This window comes from Anolis carolinensis, chromosome 4 (genome assembly GCF_035594765.1).
Source record: "Anolis carolinensis isolate JA03-04 chromosome 4, rAnoCar3.1.pri, whole genome shotgun sequence".
Classification (NCBI taxonomy): Eukaryota; Metazoa; Chordata; class Lepidosauria; order Squamata; family Dactyloidae; genus Anolis; species Anolis carolinensis.
In genome coordinates, this window is record NC_085844.1 from 210,612,899 (window position 1) to 210,628,431 (window position 15,533).

Sequence of the window (15,533 nt, forward strand, 5' to 3'; positions counted from 1 at the left end):
ATCTGTATAATGTTAGATAGCGCAATGACAATTTATGTTTTGTTTTACAATGTGTTTCTAATATGTCTTTTCTTGAATAACTGCCTGTCTTAATATATAGAACTAGATCTGAGCTTCGATGGGTTTTGTCCACATTTTTGTTGTTGTTGTTTCATTATTATTTTAATTTATATCTTACCTTTTACTCAATAATGACACTCAGAGAAGAATTTCCAGTAAGTTGAGAACCAAACTCGAAAATTCACAAAGAATGTGAAGTTGGAAGTTTGGTTGTGGTAATAATGTGTCATCAAGTCAGCTTCACTTTATGGTTACTCTATGAACGGAGGACTTCCAAGAAACCTTGCTGTTAACAACTTTGTCAGATCTTGAAACCTTGGGGCTAATGGTTTCCTTTCATAAGTCAATCCACCTTACAACCCACACCTCTTGTTTTCTTACTGCATTCAGCTTTACCAAGTATTGCCCCCCCCCCCCCCCAATTAGTTGTGCTACCTCATGATTTGCACAAAGCATGATAGGCACAAGTTATTTGGCCTCTACCGAGATCTCAGGCTTGATTCACACTTGGACATATTTATTTCTGTCCAGCTTTTAAATTTATACATAGTGATCAGAAATGCTGTGGCATGGATGATATATGTTTACCCTTGATGTAATATACTAGTTCAAATCAATTTCAGTTCAGAGTTTAACTTCAATAATATGAGTGATAAAAGCAATTTTAGTATCTTTCACTTGTTGTTCTTTAATATGGTAAATGAATAAACACACAGAAAACATACCCATATAGTGCAGGTCAGAATGATTATATGCCATCTACATTTTATTTTAGAAAATTCAGAACTGGAAACTCCTCAAGGGAGAACTGCATTATATGGTACTCATCACTACATCTTCCATTCTACATGATTCATTTGAGTAAATACATGTGAAGAACACACAGGATCACTGAAGAGACTGGCAAGGAGAAGTCATCCAGATTAACATAAGTTAGAACCTGCATTTTGTTAGTAAAAATGAGATACACTATTTTTTAGGTGGGTTGCACTTGGCCTTGGGAAAGGTTTCATCAATCGAATTATAGCATCCAGGGAAAGTAATAGTAGCACTCTACTTGGCTCACAACTCATCTGGAGCACTGTGTCTACTTTTGGCTATTGTTGTTTAAGAAGTTTATTGACAAACTTTAATGTATTCAGAGGAAGTTGACAAAAAGGTAAACTGTCTGAAAACCAAATTGTATGAAGAACATTGACAGAGTTGGGACACTTTGAGCCTGAAGAAGACAAGAGAAGATGATGTAGTGACAATCTTCAAAAATCTAAAGTGCTACTATGAGGAAGATAGAGCAAGCTCATTTTCTGATGTTCCAAAGGTTCAAATTACAAAAAAGAAGGGGAGAGGATAAGGATAACTGTTTGAATGAACTACCTAAGAAAGTTGTGGACTCTCCTGTTTTGGAGGTTTTAAAACAAAAGTACATTGATAATCTGTCAGGCATGTTGCACAGGTCTTGATTACATGACTATAGAATCCTTTCCAATTTTTGGTCATATGATTCTGTGATAAAGAGATTTCTCTGCCTCTGTTCTCAGAACCTGTTCATAGATTCTCGAAACACATCTGACACATTCTTCTGACTTTATGTTGCTTTCCTCTAAGATTATGCTGATTTCCCCTTTGCATAATTTTGATCAGGTCTAACAGTCTGATTGGGAAAGTAATTATTTCATGCTTATGCCAACTCGTATTAACTTGACAAATCATCCTAGCCTGCATACTTCTAATTTTGGGTCCTCTTTTATGCAACAGACTAAATCAAACTGAAGATATATAAATATTTAAAATTTTGCTGAAGTTTTGTCTTGCAATTTCCTATTTTAACATTTTTATTATTAATATTACAATGTCTAATTACTTTCTTTTTATTATACTATTTTGCTCTCTATTTCAAAGTTCAGCAAATGTAAAAATATACTTTTTCAGCATCCAGTTTGAGACATCCAAGACACAGAATGTCTGGGACAGAAAGAGACTTGGGCCTAAATCCAATGAAGTGCCACAGCAAAATAATGTTTTTTCCTCATTCCTCCAGCATTTTTTGAACTGCCCAAAAACCAGGTCTGCAAAGTTTTCCAGTCCTCTTGGCCCATTGAGGCTCCAGTGGGAAGAGATCACCTCTGTTGCTTCTGTTAGATTTGACTCTTCCATCAGTAGAAGTCTAGGGATGGATCCTGACCATTATAGACAATAGGGCACCCATAGCCACAGAGGATGTGTTGCTGGTTAGACCCAGTTACCTAAAGCAGTGGCTACAGCTGAATACCATAGCTTACATCTGGTCCTAGTATACTATATATAGAATTGTATTAGTAGGCCTACAGTTTCCAAAAGGGATATCCTCTAGGAATTTATTTGGTCCTCCAGTGTAATGCTATGGGAATATTCAAGGGAAGTATGCAATAGAATTGCCTGGAGGAGGTAGTAAATTAAAAGAGAAATAATTTCCCTTAGGTGCAGCTGAATGAAATCATAGATAAGTGTTGCAGAGTTACAGAGGTCTTACTGTACTTCTATCCCCATAACTGGTTCACACCACCAACAGCCGATATAGCACCATGTTTATTTATAGTATTTCTGACACATCCTGTTACTTTCTAGACTTTAAATACACACATCATGTACATTGTGATGCTTGTTTAAACTTTGGTCATGCATTAGCTTGAGGCCCTTTCAGTAATGAAGGGGAGAGTTAAATACTCAAATAAAACAAATAAAATAAAATAGTAATTATGTCTCACCATTTCAATGTAGAGCAATGCAAATTGAATGCTAACATGGCTATGTGCCATGGGTTGCACACATCTGCTCCAGTGTCAAAAACTACTGAAAAATGTAACTGAGGGTGTTTGGAAGCCACTATTCTTTTTAACCAAAAAAACAAAAACATCAAAACGGGCCTCTTGAGTACTCAAAACAAGGCACATAGCAGCCATACACCTTGTTTTAAAGAAGATTGGAACTTTTGGGGGTTTGGTGCCCATTATTTTGGTTTTAAAATGGAGAGGAGCATCTATTGGACACAATATGGATGAGAGGGAGTGTATGTGCATGTTATGGACTACAATACCCAATCATCCTGTTGATGTCTACCAAATGTCAGCTCCATTAAGTGTGTATGGGATTGAGACTTAATCATATATTGTAAACATATTTTCATTTTTTTTCATGCACACTTAAAACTGTATATCTCCAAAATACAGTTCTTGGCCTCATGACAGGATATATTAGTTGTCTTACAGAACGTGACATTACGTGTCTTGGGAATGAATGAGTATACTGGAAGTATACCTTTATAAGCTGCTTTGAGGAGCTAAGTCATCTGACCTAGCAAGGCTGATCTGGGTACTGCTGTTAAAGAGAAGGATATACTAATATAATTTGCTGCTAAATATATTTGTTAGTCTGTTAATGCCTTCGGTTTGTAGGACAAAAGCACTCACAGCAAGAGTTCTTTTTGAAAATGGTTTAATCTATTTCTATCCATTATGTTCCTTCGTTAAGCTTGATAACCAAAACCCCAAATTTTCCCTCTCATGTTTCACATAAATGGGTCATACTGGTCAACTCATCATTGAATTGCAATACAGCTCACTTTTTCTAAACTGTTTTTGCCATGTGAATCCCCACTGAAATCAATAGGCACACAGTTGAACTGGAGCACAGTCAAGAGATCGATCTCTTCCACTGCCCCAAACTTGATTTTTTGTATGGCAAATTGCAAGCCAGAGAAGGTCATGCTAGGAAATACACAGAGTGAGTAAAGTAAAAGACAGAATTGTAGACAAACATTTGAGGAATAGTCATGATTGCACCGATTGTGACGAGAGCAATGGAATTGCAGTTATATGGTGGATTTGCTTTCATGAGATCAAGCAAACCAATCGTAATTCTATTTGGGATGCAATGGGTGAGCAACAGTGGGGGCTTGACTGTTCTTAACTGGAGCACTCATAATAATTAGTAAGCAAAGTACCAACTGGCCAGACATGTGTGGATTGTGTTTCTGAAGCATATAAAAGCCCTAGAGCCATATAGGTCTCTGTCATCAACAGTAGTTCATCATTCAGCTGCCGGCTATTAGCTAGAAGTGGGCAGTTGGAGCAGAGTGCACAGTGTATTTACATAGTGAGCCATGCTATCAAATGGGAAACAAAGTACTCTGATGTTTGCAGAGACTGATAGATGACCTAGCTTTTTCACTGTCTAATTACACTATGTAGCATTTTTTTTTAAAAAAATATGTTCCTAGTTTGAAAGTGTTTTTTCCTGTTCAATTGGGCGGTACTTACTTTGAAAGTAGTAGTTATACCCCAGAAAATTTGTTTTTGTGGCTGCCACAAACTATGTTGCATTGGTTGAGACTCTATGCTATCATTCATGGAAACACTATAGCAAAATGTGCTGCAGGGTGTTCCACAAAAACAAGGTCTTTTCAGTTTAATAAACTTTTGCCATGTTTTTTTTATGATAGAAGCAATTAAAAATGACATTTATAACCCAGGAACAGAAATTGTGTTACATAGTGTTACATTTTGAAGTGGCTATTTTTGCGATAGTAAAGGTATTCTACTATTACTGGCAGCTTTTATATCAGTGAGGTGGTGAATCTGCTCTGAATTTTAGTCCACATGTTAAGAGTGCTGAACCCTACCAAGCAAATAGATTTCAGCATCTTACATAGTTCAGCACTTTGGATGACCCTGTAAAGGTTGGGACTGAAAACGGGAGCAGATACATCAAACCAGGGGTCCCCAAACTAAGGCCCGGGGGCCGGATGCGGCCCTCCGAGGTCATTTACCTGGCCCTCGCCCTCAGTTTTATAATATAATATATTGTATATACATATAATATTGATAATAATATTATAATGTAATACAATATAACACTAATAATACCATATAACAATATTAATTATATATTCTATATTACATATAATATTACTAATAATATTACAGTATAGTGGTATAGTTCAATATAGTAATATATAATGCTGATATTGTGCTATGCTAATAATATAATATATTGTATGTACATATACTTTGTAAGCCACTCTGAGTCCCCTTTGGGGTGAGAAGGGTGTGATACAAATGTAGTAAATAAATACAGTAAATAATAAATAAATAAATAAATAAATAAATTTTAGACTTAGGCTCACCCAAAGTCTGAAACGACTTGAAGGCACACAACAACAACAACAACAACAACAACAACAACCCTAATTAACTTGACTATCTCATTGGCCAGAAGCAGGACCACACTTCCCATTGAAATCCTGATAAATGTATGTTGGTTAAAATTGTTTTTATTTTTAAATATTGTATTGTTCTTTCATTGTTGTTGTTGTTGTTGTTGTTGTTGTTGTTTTTGCACTACAAATAAGACATATGCAGTGTGCATCGGAATTTATTTGTATTTTTTTCAAATGATAATCCGGCCCCTCAACAGTCTGAAGGATTGTGGACCGGCCCTCGGCTTAAAAAGTTTGGGGACCCCTGCATCAAACTATTGACACCTTAGCCATTCGCATCTAATGTCAACTATTAAGTAAGTAGCTATTGTAATGTAGGATTCTTTGAGCTGAAAGTGTACATCCAAAATTTTGTATTGGGACAGGAATGTGCATCATTTAGCTATGTCTCCATGGCTACCTCTCCCAGTGCTACCTCCCATTTCATAAACAGTGCAGTCTCCAACCCAACACAGTCATTTATGTGTTACATTAGAGACCATAGAGATCAGCAGGGATGAATCCAGCTATTTTCCTGTAACTGGATGTACTACAACTGACATTAGCAGGAACCTTAAAGGACATATAAAGCACCTCTGAATATACGCCCAACTAAACAAAAGAAGTTTTAACTACCAACCTACCCCTTTCAGCTCTCTCAATATATAGAAATGTTTGTGGGTCGGAAAGGGGCTGCACTGCTTACAAGCTGGGTTGTGGAGTGGATTTGATCCTTGTATGGTTGGAACAGAAATGCAGTCTTTGCAATTATAAAAAAGTGAGCTGTGATGATATAAGTCACACAAACACCATCATAGTCCAGTTCTTTGTCTGTAATATAGGGAAAATGAAGAGTAGCAGCAGAACCCCAAAGGCCAGACACCTGGGATTCTCAGCCCCTGCAGCAGTACTGCAATTAAGGACAGCAGAGAACAACTTCCTCAAACACTTTTTTCAAATTCCTCTCCTAATATTCACTAAGAGTTTAGTTTTTCTCATTAACATTCTATTATGCAAGTCCCTGGCAAGCTAATCATGACAAACAATAAAATGTATGGTATCTTGGTTGTGAATGACATCTATGTCTAATGGTTCTTATATCAGGACAACCTTAATGTATTGCAAATTACATTCCGCATAAAAATAAGTGAATTATATAACGTTTTTAATGTAAATAGTCTCTTATTATGGTATAGACAACATAATATATCATAAATTACAGTCCACATGCAAATAAGTGAATTATATAAAGTTTTTAATGTAAATAGTCTCTTATTGTGGTATCAAACACCAATGGATGTTTCTTGTAGTTTACCACATTCTCCTACCATAGTGTTCAGAAAAAATCAAGACTTGGAAAAATTGTTCTAGGATAAGAAAGGGAAATATGGATTCTACAATATATGTACACTTTAAGGAGAATTCCCACTCATGTCATGACTTTAAATTATATGCTTTGGAAAAACTATACTTGGTGACCAACATGAACATTAGGAGATTACTCCTCCGTAGGGAATCTTATTGGATTTTTAGATTCAAAACTCTTACTGTACAGGGCCTGAATAAAAAACTGGATCTCACCTGTTTTCTTTAACATAACTAAGGTATGTAAGTTCCCTCAGGATCACAAACAGTTGCTCGCTACAGAAGACCCAAAGCAGCACACAGAGATTCAGCACAGACATGTAAGTTAACATACAGTTATAAGTATCTGTTAGCACGGGATTATATAATACTAGCTGTGCCCGGCCACGCGTTGCTGTGGCAAAGTGGTGGTGGTATTGGTTAAAAATTGTTGTGTAATTTTTATTTGACGTTATTTGTATTTTTAATTAATTTTATTGTAAGTTATCTTTTTATTTATTATATTTTATTATTTTCTTGTATTATTTTTAGTTATTTTCTGTTATTATAGTATTTTATTGTATTAATCTTTTAGTGTTTTTAATTATTTTTTATTGGGTTGCTAGGAGACCAAGTTGGAGGAGCTTAGCCTTCTAACTGGCAGCAATTGGATAAAAGCAATTATTCCTCTCCCTCTAATTAGGACTTTATTTTTCTTTTCTTTTTGTTGTATCAACCTAGAGGCGTGGATGATGGGTTGTGTTGTCAAATTTCGAGGTTGAGGGGCCTGTAGTTTTGTTGTTTTGTCGGTCGCCATGATGCCATCACTCTTTTATATATATAGATATAGATAATATATAGTCTATACAACATATAATAGATTTAATACAGCACAAAATATGGGGGGTTTCTACATGTCTATTTTATGTGTGGTTGATATTGTCAATGCTCAATATGCAAATATAGTATCAGAGAGTTTTTTTATTATATAAAGAAAATCTGAAGCAGAGCCCTTCTCCAACTAGAAAGGATCAAAGAAGAATATCATAGATTACCTGAGGAAGGGTGACCAAAACTGGAAAAGCAGCCAGGAAACCAGTTGTAATCTACCGCACAGTCTTCAGAACCCACAACTGAACCTGGTCCTTTACAGATAGAATCTACTACTTCACAGCACGTACAGGACTTACAACTGAACTTGATTTTTCTAAGTCTTGATTTTTCTTGAACACTATAGTAAGAGAATGTGGTAAACTACAAGAAACATCCATTGGTGTTTGATACCACAATAAGAGACTATTTACATTAAAAACTTTAAATAATTCACTTGCATGTGGACTGTAATTTGCAATACATTAAGGTTGTCCTGATATAAGAACCATTAGACATAGATGTCATTCACCACCGCATTTAACCAAGATACCATACATTTTATTGTTTATTGTGTACAATAGACATCTGTACTTTACATTTAAGCTAATCATGACAGCTATTGTTTGTACTCTGCACAGAGCAATTTCATTATCAAAATGTTATTTTAATTAAAGGAGGAAATCCACAAAAGGGCTGAGTGTGGACTAGTCTTCCAAAACAATCAGGGAGAGAAGGAGAAAGCAAATTCATTGGAAGTTGGTTTACCTTCAGATGACATCAAATAATTAGGAAAAATGGTTATGAAAATTCCTGGTATTTAATAACGTAAACCTATACAATTTATTATTAGAATGCTTACATATGTTTCAACAAATCAGTAGGAGAGTTCTAGACAGCTGTTGGCAGTTATCTTTCAGGGCTACTGCACATTGAGATATAGTATAAACCCCATATCTTCAGGGAATACAGTTACCAGAAATCGCGAATAATAGTGAACCTACATTTTCTCTAAACTTGGTCTGGAAACATACCATAGAATCATACCTAGAGAGGCTCACAAACACTTTCAGGAGAAGGGAATATATTTTGAAATGTTCCTCTCTCTCTCTCTCTCTCTCTCTCTCTCTCTCTCTCTCTCTCTCTCTCTCTCCTCCTGTAACACTTTAGGTTCATCTGGCTATAATGATATCTCCAATTTGTTCCTCAGCAAAAGTACTTTGGCTCCAGTTGTGTTGTTCTTCATCATTAACATGGTAAGCATTGCAGACAGTGATGAAATTTCAAGAATAAAGGTCCTGATGGTACACAGCTGGATTTGTAGCAGAAGTGCTGCATTCAATCATTAATGCAAGATATGAGGACATGGGATTTATTCTCGTGGTTTGGAAGCTCCAGAGTGATCCCAGAGTTCTAGAGATGTGAGCAGCTGGATCCAGGTGGATCTGGTCCAGTCCACTGTCTATACCTGCAATGGATCCACTACTCCAACACCACCAACAAGTAGTTCCTTGATAGCAGCTTGCAGATGATGTCACACTAGGGGGCACAAGCCATGGGATGAGAAAAGTGATGTCACCAGCAAGCCTTTGGCAGGGAGTTGTTTATTGACAGGAATGCAGCATTGTTGGTGGTGACCCCATGCACACTTGGGTTGGATGGCCAAAGAACTCTGGGGATGCTCCCAGACTCCAGAGCACTTGAAACCAGCTTATTCAGGTAAGTATAGACACAAACTTACAAAATCAAGTAAAATGAGATACTGCTGAAACACAGTCATTTCTTATGCTCAGGGTGCTTCCACACAGCAGAAAAGTCCGCTTTGACCCAGATTTAAAAAACCTGGGTCGGGGCAGACTGTAGTCCACACACAAGCCGCAAAAGTCTGCAAAAGGCGACAAACACTGAATCAGGCCAGAAGTCACTCTTGGACATCCAGACAATATTAGGGGACTTCTGGCATCCTCTAAAGATCTTTGGAGGTCCCTATACTTACCTTCCACAGTGCATCCAGTTTGTGCCATAATATGCCATATTTTATATACATAATGTCTGACATCTCTTATGATTTCCAGCAATCGATTAATACAAGTTCATTGTTAGTTCTAGAGATTTCTCCCATGGACTATCTGCATGCTGTCATGTAAAAGAAAATTCCCAAATCCATATTATGCTAATACTTTTTATAAGTGCAGCCAAAATACACAAATGTCTTTCTAAAAGTTTTCAAAATACACCTGTTGCTTATCAGCACAGATTGTTTTTAAAAGAAGGGTGATGATGTTTGATTCATGTCACCTCCTTGTATCTACGAGGTGATATGGATGACTCCAGACTGTCAAAACAAGATCATCAGGCCAAACCAAAATGACCATGACCTGCCTGGAAACAAAGACAAAAGTCAACACGGTTTAGTTCTTCACTTGGGGATACAAATCACCCTGCTTGAAAACTCAAACATGTTTCAGTCCATTGTGAGGTCCAAAGATTCTTTAGTATGGAGAATAAAGCAAGGTCCTCATGAAGTTTCTATATTTTCAGGCTAGAGATAAATTTAATTACTATACTGACTTAACATCCTTAGAACTCCAGTTTAGGGAGACCGTAATGTATAGGATGATCTATTAGATACATCGAAGTAAGGAATCCATGAATTATACCATTTCTATTAAGAGCACAAGACCAAAATAAATCAAGCTCAGGCTAACTACAAATAATGTATTTTCCTTAAAACGTATTCTGCAAGCTGTGGATAAATTCAAATGGATTTGATTTATAAGAGAGCAGGGTTTATTCCAGGACATGTATCAGAGGCCCTGAAAATCATTAGACTGTGCTGTTTAATACGGAGCATGCCTTTTTATGGGGACATTCCTGCTCCAAAGACAGCAAATTCCTTTGAAACATATTGTATTAGTTAAAAAATTAATATGCTTTGATATTTCTAGTAGGCACTTTATATAATATAGTTATGCCAGAGTAAGCTGACAGTAATGCATTTTAGATATCTTTGTGCTCTCTGTGGTTAACCAGGTCCTTGATGGAATGTTTTATTTTAAGGAAAATTAAAATACATTACATTAAAATGTTAATTGATTCACAAAAGATGGAATTATACAAGTATGCTGTGGTTTGTTTGCTGGAACAGACTGTGTGTTCTTTTACACACAGCTAAGTAAACACTACACATTTAGTGTAGTGAGTTTGAGAAAACAGTATTTTTAAAGAATCCATAGATTTGCATCACAGATCCAAAAGTTTCCATCAGAATTCTTCAATACATCATGTGGTACTTTCCTGCAACATTCTGGGACTGTCTGAGACTTCCAAACGTAGTTTCTTTCAGACATCTCTTTTGACATATAGGTCACTGTTTCCTGTGATGATGACCCACAGGGAGTTGAGCATGTGTATGGATGGCACAACCATACAAGTCTGGCTGTACCATTCAGCAGAGTGAAATGACTGGTAGCAAATAGTTAAATAGCATTTTATAATAATATTTCTATTCCCAGAGATGGGCAGAGTACTTGGAAGACTCTTCTGTTTCTACTGGTGGAATAACTTGTAACTTGACCTGGGGTGCTGGAGACAGGCATCATTTGCTCTTGTACTCCAGACAACAAAGATGCATTGGAATGCTGTGAACAACATTTCTTGGAAGTTTCTTCAAGCACTTATGGAATAAATTGGTATGATAAGAACATTTGCTATCCTGGCATGCTCCAGCTCAAGTCCTAGATGGGTTTGCAATTTCACAACCATCTTTAGAGCGTATTGTCGAAGGCTTTCATGGCCGGGATCACAGGGTTGTTGCATGTTTTTCGGGCTGTATGGCCATGTTTCAGAAGTAGTCTCTCCTGACATTTCACCCACATCTATGGCAGGCATCCTCAGAGGTTGTGAGTTACCTCACAACCTCTGAGGATGCCTGCCATAGATGTGGGCGAAAAGTCAGGAGAGACTACTTCTGGAACATGGGCAAACAGCCCAGAAAACACACAACACCCTGACATCTTTAGAGCCTCATGTGATAATATCCTTATAATATTTTCATATAAATATAAACCCATATCCTGAAATAATTTTGCTGATGATGACATGGAGTTCAGAAATCTCTTGGAATGGGTCCAGTGTTTTGTGCAGATTGATATTCTACATCACTTGGCTCAGTAGCTTCACTGGTAACTGTAGTAATTGTGATGTAATTGTGATGTGGAATGCAAAGATGTAGCACTACATAAAATATGATAAAACAAATCTGGATCGTAAGATCAAAGGCAATCCTCCAATGTCTGCCAAAACTGCCCCCCCCCCCGCCCAGTTTTCCACATTGGCTTTTATGGTATATTGCGAACCTGTGTGTGTGTGTGTGTGTGTGTGTAATAATTCCTCCTCTAGTTCTACTGAGATTCTGCCAACAAAAGTTTGACATTGAATCCTATCCCAAGATGAGTTAGTTTTGACTTTACAGCTACCTATTTACAGCTAAGCATTCATTCACACATCCAAAATGACATATTCAATTCCAGGAAAACTTACACAGAAGGTTTCCCTTTTGCATTCAGGCTTTGTGACAATCCTGAAGTGTCCCTGACTGAAACAGCTAGCATCATTTCTCCAGTTAGTGGTGATGATCTGTTCTCCTTTGTGCTTGTGATTCTCCCTCCACATAGTAGTTCTCTGTATATCCTTATCCTTTGTTGATGGGTCAACAACATTAGTGGCAAGCTTGGGCAAGGTACCATCGAAAACAGAGAAAACATTCAGGAAGAAAAAAATGGTGGTTCCAGTAAGATTGTCACAAAAGGAGAATTTCATAGAATATAAGTATAAATTTTAAAGCAATTCTCCTCCCTCCCTCCCTCCCTCCCTCCCTCCCTCCCTTCTTTCCTTCCTTCCTTCTTGGGCATCTTAAAGAATGTAGTGTCAAACTCCACAGCAAAAATGGGGGTAGCAGCGAGTTCAAAGGGAAAGGCTGAGCTTAAAAGAATCTCACAAGTAATAACCTGTTCTGATAGCTAAATTAGCTTTCTCCAATTTGAAACGATTTAGTGCATTTATTTTCAGGATTTAGAATGAGAGGCAGGGAAAGTGGAATTAGTAAAAATAAGATCTGGTCCCAAAATTTCTGGACACTATTTGATCTGTGCACAAGTTCATATCCAGTTTTCAAATACCTTTCTAATATTTTATCAGCCTTTTAGTGGCTTTTTGTTAGTATTGCTAAAACTGAGAGAATAAAAAACTTTCATTGATTATGCTGGCAGCATAGTTGAAAGTTTAAGCATATCATGGTTTTACAAAAAGAGAGAGACCTTGTGACAGAAAGGATCTCCAAGAACTAGGATTCAAATTGTTCCCTGCAATTCATCTAAAAATAACATTTGTTATGCACTATAGAATCATATAGTTGGAAGAGACCACTTGGGCCATCTAGTTCATCCTTCTGTCATACAGGAAAGGACAATCAAAGCACCCCTGGTAGATGGCCATCCAACCTGTGGTTAAAAGCCTCCGCAGAAGGGGCTTCCATCAAAAGGTAGTGAGTTTCACTTGCTTGAACAGCTCTTACAATCAGGAAGTTAATTCTAATGTTTGGGTGGAATCTTGTTTTCTGTAATTTGAACCCATTGCTCCAAGTCCCAGTTTCCAGGGCAGCAGAAAACAATCTTGTTCCCTCTTCCTTACGATATTTTAAAGGTATTTAAACATGAAATACTTGTCTCTTCTCAACTTTCTCTTCTGCAGGCTAAATGTACATAGCTTTTTAAGCTGCTCCTCACAGGGCACAGTTTTCAGATCATGATAGTTTCAGATCATGATAATGCAATTCCAGTATGAGGCTTAAAATTCTTCACAATGAAATCCTTATTTGTTGTTTCTCTTTTGCTTTCTTTCAATCTTTTTTTGGGGGGAAACCACCCAAACACATACAGGTGGGAGTGTAAATCCTAACATTAAATTGATATGTGATGTAATAGCATCAGGAATCAATTCAATGCCTTTCTTTGTTCTGATACAAAATGTAGACCTGTGACTTCCAACACCAAAATATCACTTTTCTTACATGATGAAGAAGGCAACAGAGCTTAGAAAGCTTGCATGAACTGTTTTGAGCATTTTGCAAGGCTAATGATTTGTTTTATTACAATATATCATTATTCAACAAGTCTTTCAAGAAGCCTCTTATTTTTGATTGTGTAAACAACCAACCTTCTTGTCTCACATTTCTCTGTAATGTCCATATTGAGAAACTACATGAAGAGGAAATGACATATCCCCTTTTATAGAATTGTGTCCTATAGGCAGTGAGTAGAAGAAAGGAAGGAATGAAATCATTCAACCCAGATCCTTGCGCTATCTAATTGTTCTCAAAACAATGAGTATTGTATTGAGTACAAGGCAATATTTGAAATGGGCCAATGTTTGAACAATTTACCATGAAAGCATGTGACAAACGCAGAATCTTAAGGAGATGGACAACTTTCTGCACCATGTAGCAGGTGAGCTAAATCAAGGCTTTTCTGATGTGCTAGAAAATAATTGCTTCTTAATCTTGTTAGTTAGCATTAAATAACCATAATGATTCTTAATAAGAAACTTCATCCAGGCAAGCAGTTGCCCTATTTACTAATAACAATATAATCTACCCAAAATAACAGATGTTCTTTTACAGCAATGGTTCAAACATTTGTGCACTTTTGAGTATAATTACTGCAATCCCAAAATAATCAGCACGAAGTGTGAAATGTTTCTTGCAATCTTTTAAATGCTTTTGACCCATTGGTCACATTATTATAGCAGAAAACAGCACAAACATTTTCATATGAATGATCTGAATGCTTCCATAAATCTAGGCTGGAATCCAAAGAGGCCAATATGCATGACTAAAACACTTCTGTCTTGAACACACAGACTCTGCCAATTTTTCTGTTCTCTCAGAAGTTTTTTGTGATGCATTGGGTGCCAGTTTGAAGGGGCGTGCGATAGAAATTATTAACTAGAAAGCCTTGGTGTACGTAGAAGAGGCACAATGCAACATTAGATCATGCCCAGAACCAATTAAATTCATTTTCACATAAAACAAATCGTGAATTTAAAGTACAGTACGTGTTTTGACTTTAAAACTATGAGTGATTTGATATCTTCATCATCCCAAAAATCAACTGTGATTGAGTTATGTGAGCAGGGTTTCTTTTGTACCATAGGATGTTCAGAAACTTTCATTTGGAATTTTCATGGCTTGCCAACTACACGTAAACCCACATTCTTTGCTCCCAGCCTGAGGTCATGTCAGTGTGATTTCAATGTACTTATGCTATCTGGTCATGGAAGATAAGCAGAGTCAGCTCTGGTCAGTACTGGGTGGAAGACTGTCAGCGAATACCAGTTGGTATAGACTATATTTCAGAGGAAGGAACTGACAAAACCATCTTTGAGTATTGCTTGCCTAAGAAAACCCTACGATATTAATGGGTTGCCATATATCAAGAGGCAACTTGAAGGCATGCAGAGAAACATCACAGATATAACTGTCTAATAGAAGCATGGAAAGTATAAGTCCTATCATGCATCCTAGTATCTCCTATTTAAAGTACTGTTTCTTGTCCCACCATCCAGCCATGGAATACCTGCTTGGTAAGCTGCCATGTGGGCAACCCTAGATGGAGCTTGTTCAGATCGGAAACTGAACAAGACTGTTTAATTTAGCAATGAGATAGTTGGGAAATTAATCCAAGAAGAATACTTGTTTTATGCTGTAACCTTGTTTATGGCATTTGCTGTCAGGAGAATAAAGCTAAACGGAGGGCTGCACAAACACAGCAAGGACCAAGTACAGAGAGCACAATAATCCCAAATAAACAGTTCGAGGGGAGGTCACAGGGGCTTACATGTCTTTACACTAATGCTCAGAGCATGGGAAATAAGCAAGACGAACTCCAACTCCTAGCACAGCACCACACATACGATGTCATAGGCATCACTGAAACCTGGTGGGATGACTCCCATCACTGGAATTTAA